Source organism: Marmota marmota, unplaced genomic scaffold (genome assembly GCF_001458135.2).
Source record: "Marmota marmota marmota unplaced genomic scaffold, marMar, whole genome shotgun sequence".
In the NCBI taxonomy this organism is placed as follows: domain Eukaryota; kingdom Metazoa; phylum Chordata; class Mammalia; order Rodentia; family Sciuridae; genus Marmota; species Marmota marmota.
Genome location: NW_026000174.1, coordinates 50,847,233 through 50,872,616, shown reverse-complemented (window position 1 = coordinate 50,872,616; position 25,384 = coordinate 50,847,233). Strand labels below are relative to the sequence as shown.

Below are 25,384 nucleotides of genomic sequence, written 5' to 3'. Positions count from 1 at the left end.
AGCTGCTGCTGGTGAAGAGGGCTGTGGTGTTGACTTTACTCCTCTAATCCAGCCCTGGTCTGTATCCATATGGTCTATGCAAGATATTGCTGTGGAAAGTTCCTTCTTGCTAGTCTCCTGAGTGACAGCTGAACTCACGCGTTGATCACCTACAGATACTCAGGATCACAGGATCCTTACAGAAAGGCAGGAGTCTGAACATGGGTAGTAGAGGCATGGGGCTCTGACTCTTAGACATACTCATTATCACAGAGACCTCTTGGTCTGATCACATAAAAGCACAATTGAACATTGGAGGAGCAATTAAATCGCCTTCCTCAAAGTATTCTTCCAAGAAGGAAATCTTCATACTTTCATCTTTTTTATTCCCATGAAAATGGTTTCCAGAAAACTGAGGGAGAGTGAACCCCGCCCCCCCTTAAATGTTAAGAATTCAGACTTGTTTTTCAAACTAACAGCAATAAGTTTATTAGAAGAGATGGGGAGGGGGGAAAGTGGACACTCGCAAAGTAGACAGTGGGTCCACTCAGAGAGGAGAGGGACAACATGCCATCCTACACTCCAATTTTATTGGGTATCCCAGAGAAGTTTCCAGAGAGTCCCACCTAGGTCCACCTCTTGATTTGTGACTGACAGCCAAGATGACATCAGACCTTCTATTCCCCACTGCCATGACAATTTTTAGATCACTGTGGCCCGTGCCAGCCAGTTCTAATTGGATTCTTAACCATAAATTCTCACAGATTTTATGATTAGGAGAAATCATCCTTATTGCTCTGAATTTCAGGAAGTGATCTGTGAAAAAAGGGTCACAAAAGTAACTTGGCTTCTTCTTCTCACCCCTATTCTGGGCCTGTATTTCTCCTGCAGAAAACTGGTAGTTTGCTGAGGAATGTGACGCCTATTGTCCACTTAAGCCAGGCAGGACTCAGGTAAATTGCTACTTGTTAAAAAAGGACATGGGAGTCAGCACAGTGGACCCATTTTATAGAATTATTCTCTTACCCTTGTGTTCCCACCACTTGCATCTGTCTGCCCCTTCTCATTGTGACTGAACTTCTAAATTGAGATTTTTTTTTTTTAAATAAAAGGAAGAAGAGGGAATAAAAGACATTTCCACTCAGAGGAATTTCAGATTGTGTCTTCTATTGTTGCTGATCTTTAAGATGCCCATGGGAAGAGACGAGGGTTTGTCAAAGGGTGGCTACTCTCCCAGACGTGCAGTCCCTGCACAAAGTCAATTGGTAATGAGATTCTCTGCAGTAGCGAACTGCACTGTCCATTCATATTTCTTTTCCACCTGTCCCCACAATGGTGTCTGTTTGCTCAGCCCACATGCAACAAGGCTGTGTTTGTAAGTCAGGGCCCATTCATTGGCTGTCTATTTAGAAATCTGGACAGAAAAATCCCCATGAAAAGCTCCTCAATTCAAATTCCTCTTTAATGACTTGCTCCATTCACCAGCGATGGCAGGCAGGGGGAGGGACCTTGGGGCTTGACTTCTCCCACTATGGAAGACAAGAAAGCATTTTCTATAAAGCTCCTGACGTGCCATGATTATTAAACATGAGTTTATGGTCACAGATTGAATTTGAAGGAGAAACTTCTGTTGAAAAAAAAAAAAAAAACTTTATCAAATTCACAAAGTATGCGATCTCCTACTATCAGTGGTATTTTTTTGTTTTGAAAAATTGAGTCGCTCTGTATGTCTTCAAATTGGCGTATTCCCCTTCAGCAATAACAGTTCCCCCCATGAGAGTATTTGTCAGTTGCTTGATTTATTCCCCCTGGATTTGTTTAAATGTCATATTGGGAGAGAATTGCATTTGTAGTTACCCTGACAAACAAAGCCAAAGGACAAAATATAATTATCTAGATTCTATGGCTTGGGATGTGGTGAGTTACTTGACATACACAGAGAGGAGGGAAATACATTTTTCTGTATTTGATCCTCTCTCCTTTTGTATGTCTTCTTAATTTGTAGAATAAACCGATTTGGCACTAAATAATTAACTACTTAAAATCTCTTAATAAAGATGTGATGTAAAGAAATAACAGCAGAGTGACATGTGAGGGCTTCTGGTTTTTATTACAGATATTATATTTCTTCAGGGAATAACCACCCACAGTGAAAGAGATTTCACCATAGACCACCTTATATCCTCATTTCATTTTCCTCCTCATCATTTAGAATATCTTTTCATACTTAAATGTTAGACTTCATCCTCCCTGAGCTCAGGGACAGTGTCTGACACATTCACTGCTAGATACTCTGCTCAGAATAGCACGTGGCACGTAGTAGGTACCCACTAAGTGTTTCTTTAGTGAATGAATGGCTAATTCCCAGTCTGCCACTCTTTATATTTCCAAGAAGCCTCTTACCAGCATTTTTCTAAGAAAAGTAGAGAATAGAAGAAAACTCAGTAAAGTCTCCAGTTACCACTATTTTCTTTGCTTCTCTCCCTTGTTTCTAAACATTAAATGTGCTTAAAAGAGTACTAAGTAATTATGATGAGACAAAAACACAGCTTTCTGCCCTCATTGAGCTTAGAAACTAGTAGCTGTGATAGAAAAAAATAGAATTGTTGAGTGCTATAAAAGAGAGAGAAACAAAGTACTCTATGTAATAGAAGGTTCACCTTTATCTATAGTAATCAAATATTCCCATATTCATGAAATAGCTTTGAGAGATAAGCAAGTAAGTTTCTTGAATCAGGCATAGAATTTAAAGAGTAATCAAGATAAATAGCATCTTAGTACAATATTTTTTAAAAATTCATATGACTACTACAAATGTCATGATGAATGAAATTTTAAAGATAGAATCAGTATTACTTGTTTATTATTTGTTTGTTTACCTCAGACTCCTTTATTATTTGGCATGATTTTGCATGGAACATCAAGGAAAAGAAAGTTTTATAAGTAGGAGATTTAGGATGTTGGTTGTTGGCACCAAAGGAAAGTAAATGATATTTTGGGGGAAACAGAGTGGCTTGATCTGATCAAACAAAGAATCTTGTTAAGATTCTAGGTCATGAGTCAAAGATATACATTCCCAACATACAGTAAGACTAACTTACAGACAACCTAGAACCTTCTGCTCATAATTCATCAGTGCTCATTTGCAGTTTTGGTGATTGAACCCAGGAGGCACTTTACCATGGACTACATCCCCAGCCCTTTATTTTGTTTTGGAACAGGGTATCCCTAAGTTGTCCAGTTTGACCTTGAACTTGTAGTCTCCCTGCCTCAGTCTCTCTAGTAGGTGGAATTATAAGCATGCACTACCACACCTAGCAGGCAGTTTTAATTAAACAATGGAGAGCGGTTGAAGATTTTTCAACACAGAAGGTGAAAGAAATTATATTAAAAACAGTAATCTAAATAGATAAATATTTTTAAAGTCTTATATGCAATTTTATCTGACAGCAGAATGCAAGTCTATTCAGCTGTGTTTGTCTCTTTCTTTATCGAGAAGATTGTTTCAATCTGTGCCATTCAATATACATCAAATTTAAAAACAGAGTTTGTTATTCACTCCAAATATTTACTGACTTTGTTTACTTCATCCTACTAAGAATAAAAGTATCAGGGAAATCATATTCTCACTGAGAAAGCTTGACCTAATTGGATAATGCCTAAACAGCACTACTGATTCTCCCGTCTGCCTAGTTTCCCTCTATTATGACTGAGCAACTTCACCTTCATTATTTCTGAGTGATGTATTCTTTTGGACATGTTAGTTGATTCAATAAGGTTATAGTCCACTCTATTTTGTTAGTTGATTCAACAAGGTTATAGTCCACTCTTCTTTTAGGCATTTGTCTATTTTAAGCAATATCCTATTTCTGTTATAATTTATTGCATATTTATCTCAGAGTTTAAGAAGGGAAGGAAGACATTGGTTACTGATTTCCAAATTTTAGGTCAACACCCCGCCCCCCGACACACACACACTGCTACATCTTATTTAGATAAATTATGCTGGAATTTCACACTGTTTTCCTAAACGCAGTTATGATGTCTGTGTTGCTTTATTGTATGGGATCAAGTCTAAACTTCTTTAAATTGTTAGAAACAGAAGGGTAGGATGTCTGCAACTTACTCTCAAATCACTCTCCAAGAACACACATCAGTAAACAAAATGGATGAGTCCTGTGAGTCACTGAGTTTCATGTTGCATGCTTCTGATGAAGAACTCCAGTAAAAAAGGTACCTCCCAAATTTTAATGTACAATTATGGAATTAAGAGAGCAAAGTGTTAAAATCTGATTTTTCCAATGATTCTTCAAATTCTACACATTGAATTCAAATTTATCATGTAACCCCTACTCCCACTGTAGTTATGTTTAGCTGTGTTACACAGTCCTATTGATAGTGCCATTATTTCAGAAAAAAAAATATTTTTGAATCTAATTTTATATACAAACTGCTCCAATGACTGTGCATTCTCAATATCTGTTATGGTTAGGATGTGAGGTGTCCCTCAAAAGTTCACATTTGATACAGTGCAACAAATTTTTGAGGAGAAATGATTGCGTTGGGAGAGTCTTAACCCGATCAGTGATTTAATCCCTGATGGGATTAACTGGGTGGTAACTGGAGGCAGGTGGGATGTGGCTGGAGGAAGTGGTTCATTGGGGGAGTGGCTATGGAGTACATATTCTGTACCTGGAGAGCAGAGTATCTCTGCTTTCTGATCATCATGTGAGCTGCTTCCCTCTTCCATACTCTTATGCCATAATGTTCTGCCTCACCTTGAGCCCTGAGGAATGAAGCCAGCCTTCTACCATGAGCCCTCAACCACTTCCTCCTTTATAATTTTTCTGGTCTGGTCTTTTAGTCACAATGGTGAAAAAGTTGACTAAAACAATATCCTTGGGAAATATTCCATTTCTGGATAAATCCAATCGAAATACTATTTTTACCTAACTGATATAGAAACTACCTTCCTCTGTTTATCCACAATCAGTTTTCTTCTCTTGATCCAATAAAATATGATTTCTTCTTCTAGATGGTAGTCCCTCAAATATATGAAAAATTACCAACTCCCAATAAACCAATGATTGCTACTGCTAAAAAAATAAAGTAAGTTTGTTCTTTCTGGAAAACTTTAATCCCTTTACAAATAGCAGTAGATATTTGAAAAAATCCAATGTTTACTGTTTGTCATAAAGATTTATTTTGTATTCAGCCTGACTTTGCATACTTTAGAATATTTTTATATTTCTAAATTTATGATGGTGAAAAATCTACTCCATTTATGAAATGCTCTCTCCTCATCTACATATATATTTAGCAGATCTAAGAAACTGGTGAGCTTTTCACTGTAGGATATAGACTGATAACTGGATGCAACAGCTACCTGAAATTCTAAGATGCTGTGTGAGTAGACGAGGAAATTAAGAATAAATCACTGGAATTTCAGTATGGTTGTTGAAAAATGGTTGAATAAAAATTATACAATGTAACCTTAATAAAAATAATTCTGTACTAGCTCAGCATTATAAGAGAATTTGATAACCCTGTTTTGTTTAACTTTTCTCTTAACCTTATTATTTGTCATTAACACATTTTGCATTTTTAAGTGGTTGTAAGAGAGAATAAAAATGATAAATTAAAAATAGGCTCTTCATTTATTTTATTATTTTGGTCTTGCCATTTGTAGACTGGATTCAAACAAGAGACTGAATTACACAAACTGATACATAGTGTGGCAGGCACTGCAGATTTCCTATACAATACCCATTCCTGTTTCTTCTTTATCAATATAATAATGATTTTGTTTAGGTCATAGGTGGTAGTTATTTTGCTTTAAAAATGTCATGTTCCAGGCTTCATGTAGCTGGGGTTGGGCATGTGGCACAATGCTGGTCATTGTGACATCAAGGAAATCCTGGGAGAGCATAACATCTGGAATAAAAAGACACAGACTTGCTAGAAGAAAAGCTTTCTTTCATTCCTTTATATCTCCTTCATCTCTATAATTTATACATAAAGGCTGGAGCCCCAGCAGTCATTTTGTTGACAAGATATGGAGCCAGCAAGGATAAAGAAAGAAAGTGCATATTAAAACTGGTGAGCAAAAGGACAGTAAATCCCTGGGTTCCTCACGTTACAAAGCCATTGTATCAGCTCACTAACATCTATTGTCAGACTTACCATCACTGTGAAGATAAGTAATTCACTCCCTCTTGGTATTTCTGTTAAATAACCTCTGTCGTTTTCAGTTGAAAGCATTTGTAATTGACACATAGATATGACTTTCTCAAAGATTGGTACCTCTGGCTTATTATAGACTTAGATAATTAAAAGGCAAAAGTCATGTTAAAAAAAAATAAGGGTGAGCTATAAAAGCTTTGGAGTTCCTGTCAATCATTTTCTATCTATCTTTGAGTACCAATTTTGAAGATAAATATATTTAACTATATATATAATATATAACTATATATATTATATATAAATATATTTAAATATATATATATATATATATATATATATATATTTAATTATATATTTATAGATAGATACACACACATATGCCAATAGTTCCTACCACTTTAAAAACCACAACTTTAATATATTTTTAAATGGTGCATTTGTAAAAATTTTAGCACATTCAAGTTATCAAAGAATGGAGTTTTTTTTTTTTTTTAACTTCTATTAATATTATGGAGCAAGGTGAGTTCCTCTTGTTCTCTATTCCATCTCAGTAAACTTCTTTTTATCCTTGGAAAATACGAATACTTCTTAAAGTCTTTCAAAAATAGAGCTGGAGGGAATACTTTCAAACACATTTTATGAGATAAGCAGCACCTTGATAGCTAAGTCAAATAAAGGCATCACAAGAAAAGAAAACTAACCACCAACTTCTCTGATGAACATTGATAGAAAAATCCTCAATAAAATATTTTTAAAATGAATCCAATAACACATGAGAAGATTATACATCATGACCAAGTGGGATTTCTCCCTGGGATGCAAGTGTGATTAACTTACACAAATCAATCTATGTGTTATATCACATTAAAAAATAAAAGATAAATAAACATAAACATTTTTAATTGTTGTAGAAAGGTATTCCACAAAGTCCCATATCCTGTCTTGATGGAAGCTTTCAAGAGTTTAGGTATAGAAGAAAAAAATATTCAACATAATAAAGTCTAGTTATGGAAAACTCATAGCCAAACTTTTAATTAATGACAAAGATTTGAAAACTTTTCCTCTAAGATTCAGAACAAGGCAAAGATGGCCATTCTCACTATGCCATTTTAGCAACAAGATTTTTATTACATCATCATGGACTCATTCAACACATACTATCTGTAATCTAATATCACCAAAATGATAAGAAAAAATAAATATACCAAAAAAGAAAAAGCTAACAAATTTATTTTCTTTAGTTTCTTGGATGAAGTCCCAAATCAAAAGAAGTCATTTTGGATTTGTTCCTAGTTCTCATTTGGAAACCTCAAAACAACAACACTAACCAAAACCAAAACCAAAACCAAAACAAAACCCCAACAACAACAACAACAACAACAACAACAACAAAAACATGGCATAAATTGTCACCAGGGATAGTACACATAAAAAAAAAAAAAAAAAAAAAAGAAAAGAAAAATAAAATCTCCCCACTAACTAATACAACTGTATTTTCTGCTAAGCCTCAATCCTTTCCCATTGACATCTACATAGATAAATTTTCTATGTCATGAATCACAACAAACATTATATTTGGTTTTCTGCCTTTTTCCATATCATAAGACCTTTTAGCTTGGTGAGTAAACAGTCAGACATTTAAATATAAGGATGGATCATACATGTTCTTCAAAGTTATGAATATTTACAAAAATATCTCTAATTGTCACAACCTACACATAAAATGTAATATTTACAACTTATTTAGTAGTGTCCCAATTTTTGAATATTTATCTTTGCTCCAATTATCTACTGCTTTAGATAGTTCTACAACGCTTTATCCCCCCCGCCCCTTTTAAATAGTTCTTCATGATGAATTGCTGAGAGACATGATACAGTCATTATGTGGCTTTGAAGACTTATGACACATGCCAACCCACAATGTTGAGAACTATGTGCAAGTGTATGATCAGCAGTTAATGGCTAATTTTTAATGTGTTTGTTTTTATAATCACCATTATCATGGGGAAAATTCAGTGTCGTAAGAGGTATTGTTATACTCAGTCCTCAGCCTACTTATAATTTCTAAAAATTACAGTCCTTTAAGTCATGGCTACATTTATGATTAAAAACATTTTTAACTTCATATACTGTGTGCATTATGACTCAATTACCCTTATCCTTGTTAATTCCATTTTCCTGATGTAATAGTTTTATTAGGATACATTATGAAACTTGTAGAGCCATAAATAGCCATGGATCATATTGCATTCTGAAAAAAACCAGTTTCATTGGAATATAAAATGAAATGAAAAATGAAACTTTATGCACATTTTAACATTAAGAAAAGGGAGTAATATGATATAATAATTCTTTCCTCTGAAAATTCTCGTGCATTGTACATTCTTGCAAATACAATGTATTATGCTATAAGAATCAAATGGAAATTTATCTTTCCTTAGGATAAATCATTCGATTATATTGAGTGATTAGCATATACAAAAATAATCTTTACTTTTCTAAGCTTGGGAAGCAATGTCTTGTTCAGAGATGAATGAAACTGGGGGTCCAAATTGGCCAATCCAGAGTCATCCCAGAATGTGCAAATACAGCTTCAAGTGGCATCTCATTCTCTGTGTGAAGTTGCTTTCTTTCACATTCTGTGAACTGGATTCTTGAGACAGAATTCTTTGTTTCTTTTTGTTTTTCTCAAATGATTTTTGTTTTTGAGACTTAAACATTGGACCAAAGTCTGGGAAATGTGGATGTGAGTAGTACATTCTCTTTTGGGAAATAAATGGGTAGATACTTGAGAATAATCTCAGAGCCAAGAATAACTCTAAACTGCCTATAGAAGTTGGCCTGAATTTTGGTCTTTTGGTACAGATCAATTGACTCTCATGTACAAGACTCAAAATATGTGTGCACATATGTTTGTGAGCTTAATGACAACTTTTTAAAAAAATTACAAATTAATTATTGTAAAGTTTATACTCTTAAAGCGTACAACGAAAAAAGTGAAAACTATTTTCTCATTTGCCTTCCAGCAGCATCCTAAAAGTTAATCAATATTAATAGTTCTATATATCTCTTTATAAATACTATGTGTATTTCTAAATATAACTTAATAAAAAGAGTATCAGACCATTCAATTGATTTTTTTATTTATCACCTAATCATAAGACATTATTTTTATCTCATTATAATAATACGAAGTTATAGCAGGCAATTTCAAAATATAGATAAGTAAAGAGAATAAAAGAAAGGTACCTGTCATAAAGTACCAGGATTTTATTCATTTATAGTTTTAATAACATCTGAATCACATCATATGTATTGTGTTATAATATGATTTTTTCCTCCTAATATACTTGGAGTCTTTCCCATGGGATTGAATATTCACCTGTGGCATGATATATGCTCACTGCTTAGTTTAAAAATAGATCAGAATTTACTGAGCTCATTTTCTATTGTTGGACTTTCTAGTTGTTTTCCCCATATTTTTCAATATTTTAAGGAACATGAAGCATTTGTGTCTCTGTGTGTATTTCCAATTCCTAAAGTTGGATTTGCTGATTCAAAACAAATGTGTGAAGTTTTGATACATATTAATAAATTTCACTCCTGAAAAAAATTTTAAATTGATTCTCTCAGCAAGTAATTCACAAGAACGTCTGTTTGTGAAGAGATTACTTTTGATCTTTGCTACAGTCCACAGACTAACATGGAAAGAGCTACCATGTGTTATTGAAACACTGGCCTCAGGTTAGATAGTTACAAACTGGTTGACTGGCACTACTCTAGCTAACTACTAGTTAACTGTCAATAATATTTGGTAAGACTTTTACATAAGAATATTATGTATAAAACAAAATATACTATCTTATATAAAAGGTAATGAGCATAAAATAAAATTTATATGCCTTTTAACCACCATTTCTGTTATTGTTTCATGTGATATGAGATGAGCTATTATGTTGTAGTAACAAATAATCCTCAAAATATTAAAAAATCTCAAAAACAAAGTTTTCTGTTTTAGTTTATGCTGCTGTTTGTTTACTCTGGGACTGAGTTTTCAGAAGCAGACCTTTGTCTATAGAACAGCTGATCTTGGGGCAGAGGGAAAAGAGGCCTTGTGGAACTATAGGTAGGCTTGATCTTCTGCTCAGAACAGACACATAGTACTTCACAATTCCTTAACCAGAATGAGTCAAATAGTCATTCTTTACTTGGGATAGAGATATATAATTTATTCCCAATGCAAGCTACACGATTACAACTTCTGTCAAGACAGTGGAAATGTTCAACTCTTTTCCAAGGAGCAGCAGCAAATATTTTAGGCCAGAATGGAATTTATCATCCTGGTTCTGAAAAGAATGTCAAATTTGGAAAATTCTTTGGCATGATCCAATGTGATGTTGCAATGTGAGTATGTAACTCAAGTTGTTCCAAACACTTTTCTGCCTTAGAGGCAATGCACAAAATGATTAATTTATTTGAAGGAATCTTTAAAATATTCATTACTTAAAATATACTTTGCCTTTCCCACAAAGACTATATACAAATTATAACTTTCCTCTTCTTTTTTTCCTCATTATTATTACACAAATGATAATTTTACAAGAAAGGGTTGCAGAATCATTCTGCCCTAATCTAATGTCTATTCAAAGTACCTTCTTTCTACGCTCTTTGCATTTTGGAGAAGAGTTGGGATAATTTTTTATTGGTCTTTGCAATTTTACATGAAAAAAACCTTATTCTATTATAAGTGTCGATTATAAAGCATTCCCTTCTAAAAAATTCAGCTCTATGGAGATTTCCTTTCTTATTATCAAGAATGATTCCTAATAAATCTAGTGTCTTAAACAAAATGTGACAATACTGAATTTTGCAGTTTAACTGTCTCATGTTATATAGTAAGAGTTTATATAATCCACTATTAAATGATCTTCTGTATCTTAGGAGGTGAATGGATAAGTGACAAGAAGATAAAGGTAGAATATCTAAAGTCATATGTACATGTGGTATGATTCCTGAGTTACAATTTGTATTTCTCATCCTGGTGAGCCATATAAAAAGGAAATTCATCAAATTACATTTCTGAAGTTAGTTATACCTCACATTTCAATTCTCTTCTCAAATGGTGAATCTGATCTTTTGACTTATGCATATCTTGAATATGGGGAAATCCTGAAGAATTTAATCATGTTCTCAAAGTGCTCACCTTGTTGTTGTTATCAGAAATTTTTTTTTCTCCTATACATGGACCTCTTTGATATAGGTAGGTTTATTTTCATTTTGATTCTGATTTTTCAGCTTTAATTCATGCTTATGTAATGAAAGATAGTTCTAAAGTTTACTCTTTTCTCTATTGTTTCAAGTTTCACAAAGTTGCTGTTCTAAAGTTTTCCACATTGCTTGTCATTTAAGATTATGTGATTATTAGTATCTTGGAGCTGCATGTTCATAGTCTGTCCAGGGGTTCAGGAAAACTCAGTTCAGAATCTTTGGTAGCAGGGTCTCTCTACCATTTATATCTAATATTGATAATGATGTTTCTCTTTCCATTGGATTATACTAAGGCCTTTGTACATTTTACCTGTCTCCATAAACCTAGGTCCAGGGTCATTGAAGTTTGAATATATCTACATTGATGTATTTTCTTTCAGAGGAGGTACAAAATATGGTAGAGTGAGGATAGAAATTTTAAAAATCTCTCATTCTGCAGATCAATATAGACAGACTGCATGTCTTTTCTGGTCTTAGAAGCATTGAGTTGTTTTTCAGATGTTTTCAATATTTATGGGATAAAAAATCAATGAAATTGAAACACATGTTCATGAATTTGTCTACATGCAAATAGTATACATTCAAGAGCAAGCATAACCATTGTCAATGCTATGTGGTAAGAATGGATGAATATTGTATAATTTCAGTGTTAATGGGGGCCCACAGTAAAACATGTTGTCCACATGTAGTCTGTTCTTTACTAACTCATCAATTTGCCTGCATTATGATTTATTCCTCTACGGTCTTCAAATTCCTTATTCTCATACCCCACCAGCTTCACAAATTTGCATTGAAGGTTTGAAGGTACCCATCCTTATCATTACTTCTGCTTCTAAACTGTTTATTTCATTGTACTAGGAAAAACCCAAAAACTCCTAAAAAGCTTGTGCTGCATTTATTACCGAATCTCTTTCTCCTCATTCAAGTAATTTTTCACTCTTGCTGAAGTTTCAGGTGTAAGGTCTATTGTCTTCTTCTCCACCTAGATACCTTCATCAATAGGAACAAATCCATAGAATGTGTGCAGGAAATATGTATAACACTACCATTACATTAATACAAGGTGCTCCTTACTACAGTAAGGGAGCTCCCAACAATACACTTTCCTGACTCACTCTTGGGAAACATAAATACATGAAATAGTTTCATTTGTGTAATATAAATATATAGTTATGTGAAAGCAAGTTTGTATCCTCAGTTACCCTATTGCTTAGTACTCCATACATCTAATCTTTAACTGCAGTTTTTATCCATTTCTTTGTCTTGACTTTCTGAATGCAATTCTATTGTCCATATTTTCCTTCTTGAAAATATGTACTTCTTAGTTTCTGCAATGTCATTTTTATTAGAGCTTAGAGCAGGCATGACAAAAGAGTATAGACTGTGCAATGGTTAATTTGAATTGTCAACTTGATTGGATTAAGAGATGCCAAAGATTAAGAAGCTTCAGGGTATGTTGATGAGAGTGTGCCTAGGAATGTTTGGCATATGGCATAGGGAACTGAAGTGAAGACCTTCCCTAAGCAGGGGAAGCACCATCCAATAAGTTGGAGGCTTGGATGGAATAAAAGTTGGAAGAATAAGGAGGCAGTAGCAGATGCAAGCTCAATTCTTCTTGAAGGGGTTCTTGAGATTGCAAGAGGACACCAGCCTCTCCCTTCTTTATTCTTCCAAAACTGACTCTTCCAGTGATTCTCCAAGGAGTTTCCAGAAGCCTTTCATCTCAGACTGGCATAGCATTATTGATCCCTCTTGTCCTGAGGGTTCACCATCTTGGACTGCACAGCTACTGGTTCTTCCAGGTGTCCACCCTGTAGATGGCCTTTGTGGACTATCCAGCTACTGGCTGTGTAAGCCAATTAAATAAATCCCCTTTTTATAATCATACTTCCTGTTGGTTCTATTTATCCAGAGAACCCTAATACAGACAAGGTAGCTTGAATGCTAGATAATCTATTTTCTTACCCTTCTGGAAGCTAGAAGTCCATGATGGAGGTGCCCTTAAGATTGGTTTCTGCTGAGAGTGTAAGGGAGAACCGTGGTGTCCCCTCCACTTTTTATAGAGACACAAACACTATGTTATGAAGGTCCCACCCATGACCTCATATTTAACCTTAATTATCTCCCTAAAGGCCCAATCTCCAATGCAGTCACATAATTTGTTGGTGCTTCCAAATATGAATTTTGAGGGCATAAAATTAATTTTACAAGTTACAACATGAACCTCTTAAATACCTATAAGAGGTAGGTGTGATTATGCTTATTTTATAGATAGAAAAATAAATGAATACAAAGTCTGTCACTAAGGATTTTTTTGCATTTATAATAAATTATATATATATATATATATATATAATATATTATATATATATATATATATAATATATTTAAAACGTCAGGGAAGAGCTACTTTTATGGGTTTATGAAGAATGGGAAATCTTCATAATTTGTCTCAAAATATTGGCCAAGGTTTAGGGACAAAAAATATCTAGAGCAGAAACATGATTTTAATAGTTGTTTGATTTATAGTGAATAAAAAGTCTATTCCATCAGCTTTTATATTTTTGAATGTTTGCCAATAATTATTATTGAAGATAATTTCTAGGGACTTTTGAAAACTAAAAATTTGAGTCATATATTCCTGAAGCTAGATAATATTCTACTGATAAATAAAGAACCTCATAATACCTGTATTTTGAAATACTTGAATCAATTTCTGTACTGTAGGTTTTTGTCTTTGAAGTAAGATAACCTTCCACCCAAACCCCAACTCTATTTTGTGTTCTGATTTGACCAGATAATTCTTCTATTCTTTCTAAAAAGCACAATCATAACACACTAAATACTAATTTTGTTTTTATGTTGTGGTTCTTTCTATTTAATAACTACACCATCACCAACTTACTTAATGAAATTTAACAAGATACATGGTTTGTATTACACTTACCAGAACTGATGAGAACTTGTATTAGTGAAAATTGCTAGAAGGTTTTTATTCCCTGTCATTAATTTAATTCTCATTTTGTTGTTGTGCTTGTTCGTAGAACAAAGAAAAATTCATCAAAATACCAATTAGCAATATTCCCAGGCTCTCCTGGTAATGCTCTTGGTATCTACCAAGTACATTGCTGAAGTTTCATTTCACCTTGTGCTAATTTCTTTGCTACTGAGTTGAGGTGTGAGATTCTCAACTAGTGACCTTACTTCAGTACACTTTTCTAATTTCTAAAACATTTCATTTATTTTTATTTTTCTTATTCTTCTTTTAGATAAAATATTATTAGGTAATAATATTTATCCAAAAGTATTTTGAATAATATTAACCTATTAATAGTGAAGAAGAGTGATTGAGAATTCTAAAAGCAAAGAGAAATCAACTTACAGCCCTCCAACCACAGCCAATTGCTTTAAAATGATAATATTTGCAATCTTTTATTATTTTTAAATTTATTTATTTTAATTTTGAGACAGAGTCTCCTAATTTTCTTAGGGCCTCATTTAGTTGCTGAGGCTGGCTTTGAACCTATGATGCTCCCACCTCTGTGTTGCTGAGATTAAGGGTGTGCACTACCACATCCACCTATGACCAAGCTTTATTTGCCCAACTTCAGTAGATCTCTCACTAGAACATGAACAATATAACCCAGGGGAATTATATTGTTCCCACTGAGTCTCATCTCTGTACTGAATAGGTTTCTTATACTTCTTTAGGTTATATGCAAGTTCACTTTCTATTGCTCAGTTGTCTTCAAATACAAAAATAAGTACATTTTTGTGTCTGTTAAAAAGTATACTTTGTTACCTCTGGTGATTATACTCCATTTCAAATTTGGCAGTTAGGTAAAAATACTGCAAACAATGTTAATATTGTTTTCTTCTGGGTTTAAAAATTATGCTTCTTTTTAAATTTTTTTTTAGTTGTAGGTGGACACATTACCTTTATTTAGTTTCATGTGGTGATGAGGATTGAACCCAATACCTCACACATGCTAGGAAAGCACTCTACCACTGAGCCACGACTCCAGCCTTACACTTCTTAAAATAAGAAACCCTGTTCAAAAAGAGAAAAAAAGTGTGGTAGAAGAGAAAGAATCAAAGTATGAATTCAGTCTTGCAGCTCTACCTGTTGCTCTTAAAAAGAGGTTGACTGTGATGACTGTACTATGCAGGACTAGTTGCATGATTTCTTCCTCTTCTTGTAACAGATAAACTATAAATATTTAAGAAACTTGTCAATAAAATCGAATAGTAATTATATGGAAAAATTTGCAGAAGACTAAACATCTCCCAACTGGGCACCATGTAGGACTGTATCTCATGAAGAACATTTCTCTCTGACATGCCTGGCATGTATTACTGTAGAATGCATTACTTCATTCTCTGTACCTTGTGCATGCTATTATTGTTATGATAATGACAGGATATTCAAGTGTGTGTCTAGTTTTCTGTACTAGATCATTAACTTATCGAGGTCTAAAATGTTGTCTTATTATTTTTTATCATGGATATATTCCTTAGCATCTGCCTCAATAGTAAATATTTATAAATAATTCAAGCTTGCCATAAGATGGAATTACTGATCTGTTTCCTATAGTCTATAAAAGCAGGTTTTTATTTTGCCCAGTCTCATACAGGAACACAAATATTTATAAATCAATGAGAGGATGGATGGATGGGTGGATGGATGGATGGATGGGTGGACGGATGAGTGATTGAAAGAAGATGAAATCATTATAGGGCCAGTTGTGTGCTGCCTACAAGACAGACATTGTGCTTCATGTTTAAGTTGCATCAATAACAATCTAATTATTTTCCTGGGCCCACTTGTGCTTATTCCATGTAAACCTTATTAGTATAATCTGTCATTTGGGAAAAGAATATCACCTCATCAATTAGGTGGAACTAAATGTTCTAATAGAACCTCCCAATCCCCTCTCTTCCAAAAATTCACTGTAACGGAATTTACATACTCAGATAGTAACAAATTTATCTTTAGTGCTATTTTCCCATATAGTAGAAAATAAAAAATAATGTGAATTGGGTTTTCAAATAAGACAGCATTGCGGGAGAATCACTGGCTCTAATAAATTGTGACTGAGTGTTGGTGTTCGACTAAGACATGTTGAAATACCTCTACCCATTAATTCAGTCACACACCCTGAGTTGACTTGAAAGTTCTCTGTTTTATTGACTGATTAAGTGTAAAAATGAGGGGAATTGAACACAGAACAAAAACACAGCTTTCTATGGGAAGGGCTACTGGAGCAGAAAGCCTGTAGAGTGAATTCTTCATTGTGGTTAATGGTGTGTGGTGTCCAGGGATGTCAGTGGTAATTAGCAATGTGCACAATGGGATGAGCTTGGGTGAGCTTGTCTTCTTGCAGTTCCAAGTGACCAGCAGCACAGGAGAGGGGTGAAGTGCATGAGTGTCACTTTCACCCTCTGCTAGAAAAAAAAAAATGTAAGAAATTTTGTGAAAATATATGAAAGAACAGAAGGAAAGCTTTTAGAACACAGAGTATTGATTTCTTACTTTTATATAGTCATTCTCGATGTACAATGCACTTTTGCAGAACTGTTCCCATAGGTATAGCAATCTCTCTTGATACATTTATGTTTATTTTACCATTATATAGGTAATTTGAGTATATATAGTAAACTTGGGAACAACAGAAAATAAAATGAAAATCCCTCCAGTTAAATATAATCATTGTTAAGATTTTGGCATGTTTTCTGCTAGTTTTTATGTGAGGGTTTTATTATTAACCATTATAATCATGGTGTATGTACAAATTTATCTGGTCTTGCATCTAACATTTGAGTAGTCTCCATGTTAGTACAAATGCAATAATTATGGCTGGATTTCACTGTGGTTGCTTTACACAGGACAGTGCTCCAAGTACATTATGAATTAAGATGCAATGATTACAGAAACCTGAGAGACAGCTACTGTTATTATCTTCCCTTTACAAGTGAGGAAATTGAAGCACAGAGAGGATGAATATCTTTCTTAGTGTCACGCATGTAGTAAATACCAGACTTGGTGCTTAAAACCAGGCAATTTAGTTCCAGAATGTGTGCTGTTTTACCTTTACATTAGACAAGGGTTAGCAACTTTTTCTGTAAAGGCTGGACTGTAAACATTTGAAGCTTTCTGTGTCTTATGATATCTGTCACAACTACCCCAATCTGTCATTATAGCACAATGGTGGCTATGACCAGTGTAAATGAATACGGTAGTGACATGAGGGAGACTTTCTTTGTTTGCATAAAACTCATAAATCATAGATACTATTCTTTCAATCTGTTATTTCAACTATTTAAAAATGATAATTATATTCTTAACTTGGGGGCTGAAGAAAAACAGGCTATAGAGATCAGTGTGTTTCTCCTATTAGATTCATCCATGCATTATTCACCACCCAGGAAAATCCCCAGTGGTTAGATATTTAGTTTGGTTCAAAATTCCAAGATAACTATCTTTGTGAACTGAGCTTAAGGTTTTCTTGGTATAGTGTCAGATTCGATCTATTCAGAGGGCATGGAATGCTGTATTAACCCTGAACTTCATTGCCAAACAACTAGATATCAAAGATGGACCAATAGTTTCTAACTGCTGGTATCAAGTAGTTGCTGAACTAATGTATTTGGAATCATGGGGAATAGAATAATTATATTCCTTAAAATATAAGAGAATATTATTTAAAGATTAGCTAAGGCATCTGTTGTTTTCCTTCATTATATTAAAAAAAGTATTTTAAAGATTTTCTAGTTTTTTTAACACTCTCAGAGTGCCCTGTGAGCATTACATCTAAAGATGATAACCATTAAAGAGTAAAAGAATTAAACAGCAGAAAATTTGATAGAGTATTTTTAAAAAATTTTTATTTATGTCAGACACTTTTTTCCTTCTTGACTCTGGTTTGAGTTTTCTTTGAAACTAGTTTGATGAAATGATGTTAGTTTCTTTGGCATTGCTTTTAAAACCTTGTCAAAATGGAAAGACAGGTGAAGGCTGCCCAGCTAGACAGTGGTGGCCTAAGCTGTATCTGCATGGTTGGCTCCATCCCCTCTTAGAGGCCACATATATTTGTTTAGGTTGGTTTCTTAAATGGATTCTCTTAGTTCTCTGGTTACTGCTGTGAAATGTAAGGAGAATCAGGAACCAAGTATGGATTGTCCTATGCAAATGGATCCACACCACTGGATCTTCTTCCTAAAGCTACCAGTGCTGGTTAGAAGTGTTGTCTTCATCTAAATTCAGATTTCTGAAGTAATGAGGATGCACTGGCTGGTCAGGATGCAAAATCTGATTCTTCTTCCTTTGTAATTGGCAGGCACAGATACCATCAGGATGTGACAAGAGACTTTAAATTCAAACTTCCATTCTAATATTTGACAGGGGTATTTTAAGCTCAGGAGGGATTTTCTTCTACCTCCTCTGATTTCTCTGTGAAGAATTTAATGCATTGATGTCATCTGAACTGACTGACTTCACTCATTATAACCATATGACTCCAGATGGAAAATTAATCTTGCTTGGACCTCAAAATAACTCTGATTATCCACTTTCTATAGCACACTTAAAATCTCATTCAGTGGCTAGATTATATATTGTGCACAATTGCCAAGGGAAAAAGTGGGGGATAGTGCTCCTGTCCTGCTTTTCATGATATTTCACAAATGATCTAGATTGTTTCAGGCCCATACATCATTTTCAACACAGCATATCCTTGGCTGGAAACTTCTTTTACATGACTACTGTGTCTCCTTACACATCCTCATATATCCCCACACATCCATCAAAGGATGTAAAAAAAAACTTTTGAGAACCATGGTCCATTTTTCTGTGATAAATAAATTAGCTCACTGGTCCCAGTTTGGTACTCTGAAAAATATTTCTATTAAAACACTTATACTATATCCATTGAATTATTCTTTGTATTTTCTGCTTTGAGTATGTTGCCCACAAACTCAAGTTTTCTGAAGTGGCTCAAAGTGGCTTGCCAATAATTGAATAAGTGAGTGTTAACCCAGTGGATTAAATCAGGAACTTTGGGCAGGGGACTTAGACTGCTAATTTCCACTTCTCTTCCCAGGTGATTCTGGTGAGTAGCAGGTTTGAGAGCCACCAGTCTAACTGACAGTAAGGAGACCTGCTCACGGATCCAACTATGAATTTTTTTCTCTGACATAATCATGCCATTCTTTTTTCCTTCATCCAGTGACAAGCCAAGTGTATCATTTTGAGACACATCTCCAGCCCTATTTGATGTTCTGCCCATTTCTAACGGAAGACTGAGCGCTGTTCAGTCTATTTCCAGAGCTGCCATGAATATTTATACATTGCCTGCATCTTTACAAATTAGAGAGCAGCAAGATGAATGAGAGTAGTGAATCAGAGAAGACACACAGTGTGATGCGGGCAGAAATTTACTATCTCATTTCTATTTAAAACCTGATGACTCAGAGGAGGCAGTCCATATCCATTTCAGTAAATTCCTTAATGCTCTCCAGTATGGCACTTTGGATTTTAGCACTACTAGGGGTGACTTGATTTATTCCCAGGAAGAATATGCCTGTGTGTGTGTGTGTGTGTTTGTGTGTGTGTGTGTGTGTGTGTGTGTGAGAGAGAGAGAGAGAGAGAGAGAGAGAGAGAGGAGGATTTATAAGATTATTCCAAAATAAAATGAAAAAGGAGGAATCACTTCACTAGACTATTCATTATTTGTAAGATTATTTCAAAATAAAATGGAAAAGGAGAAATCACTAGGCTGTTAATTATTTTCCGGAAGTCTCATTTTCTGTATTATCTTGGTGGTGATCTGGATGTACCTCCAGCCTCTAATGAATAATTCTTAAGTCTGACAAAATGCTATTTGTTTCTAAATTGATTTTTAATGTCTTTGGTTTGCATTTTCTTCACTTAGTTAGCTTTCCAACAGTTATTCATTAGATTTCCCTGAGTTTCCATCTTTCTCATGTTCAAGTTCAAAATAGATTTTATAGGTTACAAGTGTCAAGGATTATTGTGGTAATGTTGTGATTTGACACTTCTTTACTAGAAGGGCATGGAGGGAACTGTAGTATGCACGCTTGCATCTTAATCTTTGATTATCTAGCCAATGTGGAGCCACTTCAAAACTGCATGGTAGAGCGCCAATTAAGTCAAGTTTCCTCATAATGATAAGCTGGATGCCATTTTCATAAGCACAAAAGTGGGTGCAAAGTAATGTCATCACATAAGGCACAAAGTGGGCCAAGCCTGGCCTGCAGTGGAAAGCCACAGCTTGTATTACTAATTTCATGTTTTTTACTTGGAAACATACATATGAATCATGAATACAAAGTCAAAAACTAGTTGTACAGATGAGTAGATAATCTCCCAGTTCTAAAATTTCTTATTTCCCTCCTTCCTGACCAGTTCTAGGGAAGTCTTTTTCTTTCTGTGATCTGGGGAAGAGAGGTATACTTTGTATCTGTCCATGTTGTGTATCTTTGCCTCACATACCAGAGGATGAAGTGCAATTTCCATACTGACAACTGTGATGTCTTCCATATTTTCAGTAGTTGTCATTTCCTTAAGCATTTATTCGTTCAGCATATAAATATCATGTCTGTACTTCAGAGTGAGCACTATGTAAGACATTGAAGTTGAGTCTTTTCTTGCTTTTTTGGACCTTACTGTCCAGTGGGAAGTCAGATATTAAATTAAAAGAAAACAGAATATAGAATATTCACTGAAAACCATGATACGTTTTATGAAGTTTACATATCAGGAATTAAAACAGAGAAAACAGAGAAATGAGCCTTTAAACTGAAAGGTCAGGAAAAAAAAAAACTCTTCTCCAAGGACATAAAAGTTTGAGTTCAGACTTGAAGAAATCTAAGAATGCTTTTTGGTCAGAGTGGAAGATGGGGTTGAAAAATTATAATTGATGGCCACATTTTATTTATCAAGAGCCTTGCTCTTCTACAGGGACATTGTGCTCAGTTTATGTTAGTGTTTATTCCTAAATGATGATGTCCAAGGAGCAAGCTGGTCATCTGTGCATTGAGCCAAGTTGCCCTGTGACCAAAAGGGAAATGACATAGGTCTGTTTCCCTGGAAGCAGAGGCTACAGTGAAAATTCTGACTCAAATAATTTATTAAGGACATGGACTCAGGGGAAGGGGACAGAGGACAAAGAGACAGGTTAAAGGGAGCTAAACAAGAAAGTGATCTCAGCCAGTGCCTAGTCTTGGGCTGACCCTTGAGAAGTCCTGCAGCTTGAATTGCAACCCATGGATGGAGGCAAAGGATGACACCCTCTTGTACCCATCTCAGGAAGTCATTGTCATGTGGACGTGCATGTGTGTGCGATGGAATGGGGTGAATGGGGGAATAGGTGGTGTGCTTGTCACCTCTCAGAAAGGAAGCTTTCTCTGGTCTGTGGATCAGGATAAGACAGGAAAGACAGCTTCGTACAATAGCTTACTTTCTGCTGTCACAAAAGCTGATAAATCAGATCTGGGTGGGGCACCAGCAGAACTTGTAAAATGCAAAATCCCAGCTCTACTGGGAACTTTCTGAATCAGAACCTTAGAGCAAAGGACCCTGGAATCAGTTTTAACAGGTTATTCTGATACGTGATGTCCTTGAAAAACCACTGAAATACAGGACACATTTAAAACAGCTGGTTGAAAGTTTGTTATGAACCTGAATAAACTCAAGAAATGATGAGGGTAGCCAAATATCCAGTTCTCTAAAAATAATTTGTACAATTATAAGTAGAAGCTGAAACGTTTTAAATGAATTTGCAGGTACTGGATGCCACTTGCATCTCTGTGGATATTTGCTTTCACCCTGAAGTCTAGCTCACTCATCAGCATCTGGGCCTACAACTTAGACCTCCCTTAACTTCCATGCTGTTTGTGATCTGACCTGGTAAGTCAAAATAACAACAAAAGATTGCTGGTACAGGATGGGGATAGCAAAGTATGGGGATCATTAGTCTCACAGCCTTAACTTTTTAAATTTTGTTTTAATTAGTTATACATGACAGTAGAATGTATTTTTGCACTTTGATATATCATACATAGATGGGATATAATTTCTCATTTTTCTGAGTGTACCCATTACAGAATCAAATTGGTCAGGTAGTCACATATATACATACAGTAAGAATGTCTGTTTCATTCTACTATCTTTTCTATCTCCACATCCCCTCCCCTACCCTCCCATCACTTCCCTCTACCTAATCTAAGGTAACGCTATTCTTCCATAGTGCTCTCCCCCTTATTGTGAATCAGCGTCCTCATAGTAGAGGAAACATTTGGCCTTTGGTTTTGTGCGATTGGCTTATTTTGCTTAGCATGTTATTCTCCAACTCTAATCATTTACTGGCAAATGCCATGATTTGACTCTTCTTTAAAGCTGAGTAATATTCCATTGATTATATATATACCACATTTTCTTCCATTCATCTATTGAGGGACACCCAGGTTGGTTCCATAGTCTAGCTATTGTGAATTGATCTGCTATAAACATTGATGTGGCTGCGTCACTATACTATGCTGATTTTAAGTCCTTTCGGTATAAACCAAGGATTGGGATAGCTGGGTCAAATGGTGGTTCCATTTCCCAATTTTCTAAGGAATCTTCATACTGCTTTCCATATATGAAAAATTGTTCAACATCTCTAGTAATTAGAGAAATGCAAATCAGAACTACTCTAAGAATTCATCTCACTCCTGTGAGAATGGCAATCATCAAGAATATAGGCAACAATAACTGTTAGGATGTGGTGAAAAAGGTAGACTAATACATTGCTGGTGGGACTGCAAATTGGTGTAACCACTATGGAAAGCAGTATGGAGATTCCTCATATCCTTACTTTTGATAGTATGGAAATGTGTTTTCTAATATCACATTCTTCCTTGAAGATCTAGAATAACTTTGAATAACTTTGAAAATAAATAATACACCAAGATATAATATACCCAGAACATTTCATGCGTGAACTTTGGGGTGATTTAAAATATTGAGTGGTCCTACAACTGATGTTCATTTGTATAAGATTGGTAATGTTTGGACAACTCATATGAGTGATTTAAGGACTGCACAGAGGATCATGTTTTAAAATGCTTGTTTTTTGATGCTTTAGCATTGATTCCACCAGCCCCCCACCACCCACACACACACACACACACACACACTCACCACCTTGAAATTGTTTGGGGAGTAAATGCCACCTCAGTTTACTCAAATATTCATTATATATTTCCTACTATGCACAAGACCTTTTGTTAGCTGCCATGGATGCAGTAGTGAACTAAATGGATAAGATTGCAGCTCAAGATATTTGACATCTATGTTAGTTTCCTGTGCTGCTATAACATATGACAAACATAGTGGCTTAAAACAACAACATAATTGTTATCTTACCCCTATGGAGATAAAAGTCTGAAATGAATTTCACCTCTCTTAAATTCAGGTGTCAGTAAAGCTGTTTTCCTCCTGGACTCCCCAGGAACACAATCATTTATTTACCTTGGTTTTTCCTGTGAAAATCAAGGGAAACCAAAAGCTGCCTGTGTTCCTTGGCTGGTGGCCTCCCATGTCTGCTGTGTCATCTTCCTGTGTTGTGGTTTGGACGTGGTGTCTCCCAAAAGCTCACATGTGAGACAATGCAAGAAGGTTAGGAAGAGAAATGATTGTGTTACAAAAAGTCTTTACCCAATCAATGAATTAATTCCCTGAAAGGGATTAACTGAGTGGTAATTGAAGTGGTAGGGTGAGGCTGGAGGAAGTGGGCATAGTTTTGAGGTATATATTTGGATTTTATAAGTGGAGACTCTTCCTCTCTACTTTCTGATCATCATTGAGCTGTTTCCTTCTGCCATACTCTTCCACCATGATGGAGCAAGCTGTCTATGGACTGAGACCTCTAACACTATGAGCGCTTAAATAAGCTTTTCCTCTCCTACAGTTGTTCTGGGCAGGTCTTTTAGGCACAGCAGTGAAATAGCCGACTAAAACATCTTGCCTTCTCCCTTACTCTTCTGCTTCCCTCTTTTCCTTATACGGATTCTTGTTATTAGGTTGGATCCATGTGGATAATCAAAGATAATCTTCCACATCAATCACAATATGCAGATTCATTCACATTTTCCAAGGATTAGGATGTGAATATTTATTTTGGTGGGGGCATGGGTAGAGGTATTATCTTTGCCTACTAGAGTATCCAATGGGTAAAAAAAAAGTGGTTTCAAAAACAATCATGAAAATAACTATAAAATTACAAATTTTGATAAGATGCCAAGAAGGAGTTAAAGGTCAATTATTTATTATTGGCAACCAAGTAATTCTTATGTGATAAAGTGAAATTTAAACTGACATAAAAAGTCAAAACTTTTAAGCTAAAAAATAGAAAGGAGAGTAATTGAAACACGGGCTGGTTCTAACCACCTGAGTTGGAAGTATGACCCCATGTGTGAGGAACTGAAATACAGTCTGGTTATACTCTGTGGATGTTGGTTGAAAAGCCAGGACCCTGTGGAATCTCTGGAGGTAAGAATCTACCATGTCACCTACCTTTGTGTCTATATAAGTGAGAAGGATATAAGTATGTCAAGTCATACTTTCATACCAATAAATTTAATTTTCATTTTGAGACACAGTGAATTTAGTAATTAATATGGTCTGTCTCTGAGTCTTCACTGTTACCTTTGTTAGAGGTAAGTCTCAATACCACCTGAATTAGGTGGATAGAGGAAGTGGGCATAGTTTTGAGGTATATATTTGGATTTTATAAATGGAGACTCTTCCTCTCTACTTTCTGATTAGGTTGGTTACTATCTTTAGGTTGACAGCTTCCCTTTGTTGCTCACACTTATTTTTTTCTTAATTCTTTTACTTCCCCACTTTAAAAAAATCAGCATTTTATCATAGTGTTGTTATACTTATTCTTAT

The 25,384-nt window shown here is 35.0% G+C and overlaps 1 protein-coding gene across 6 annotated transcripts in view; it reads left to right on the top strand.

Moving 5' to 3' along the window:
• Nucleotides 1-25,384, top strand: part of Lrrc4c (leucine rich repeat containing 4C) — a 1,134,834-nt gene that overhangs the window by 130,089 nt on the left and 979,361 nt on the right. For 5 of the 6 annotated variants that reach the window (XM_048788625.1, XM_048788624.1, XM_048788628.1 and 2 more), the window contains one exon: nucleotides 22,234-22,357. The exons of the other annotated variant lie outside the window; for it this stretch is intronic. The gene's annotated coding sequence lies outside the window, so the exon portion shown is untranslated. The remainder of the gene's footprint in view (nucleotides 1-22,233; nucleotides 22,358-25,384) is intronic. 6 annotated transcript variants of the gene reach the window in all.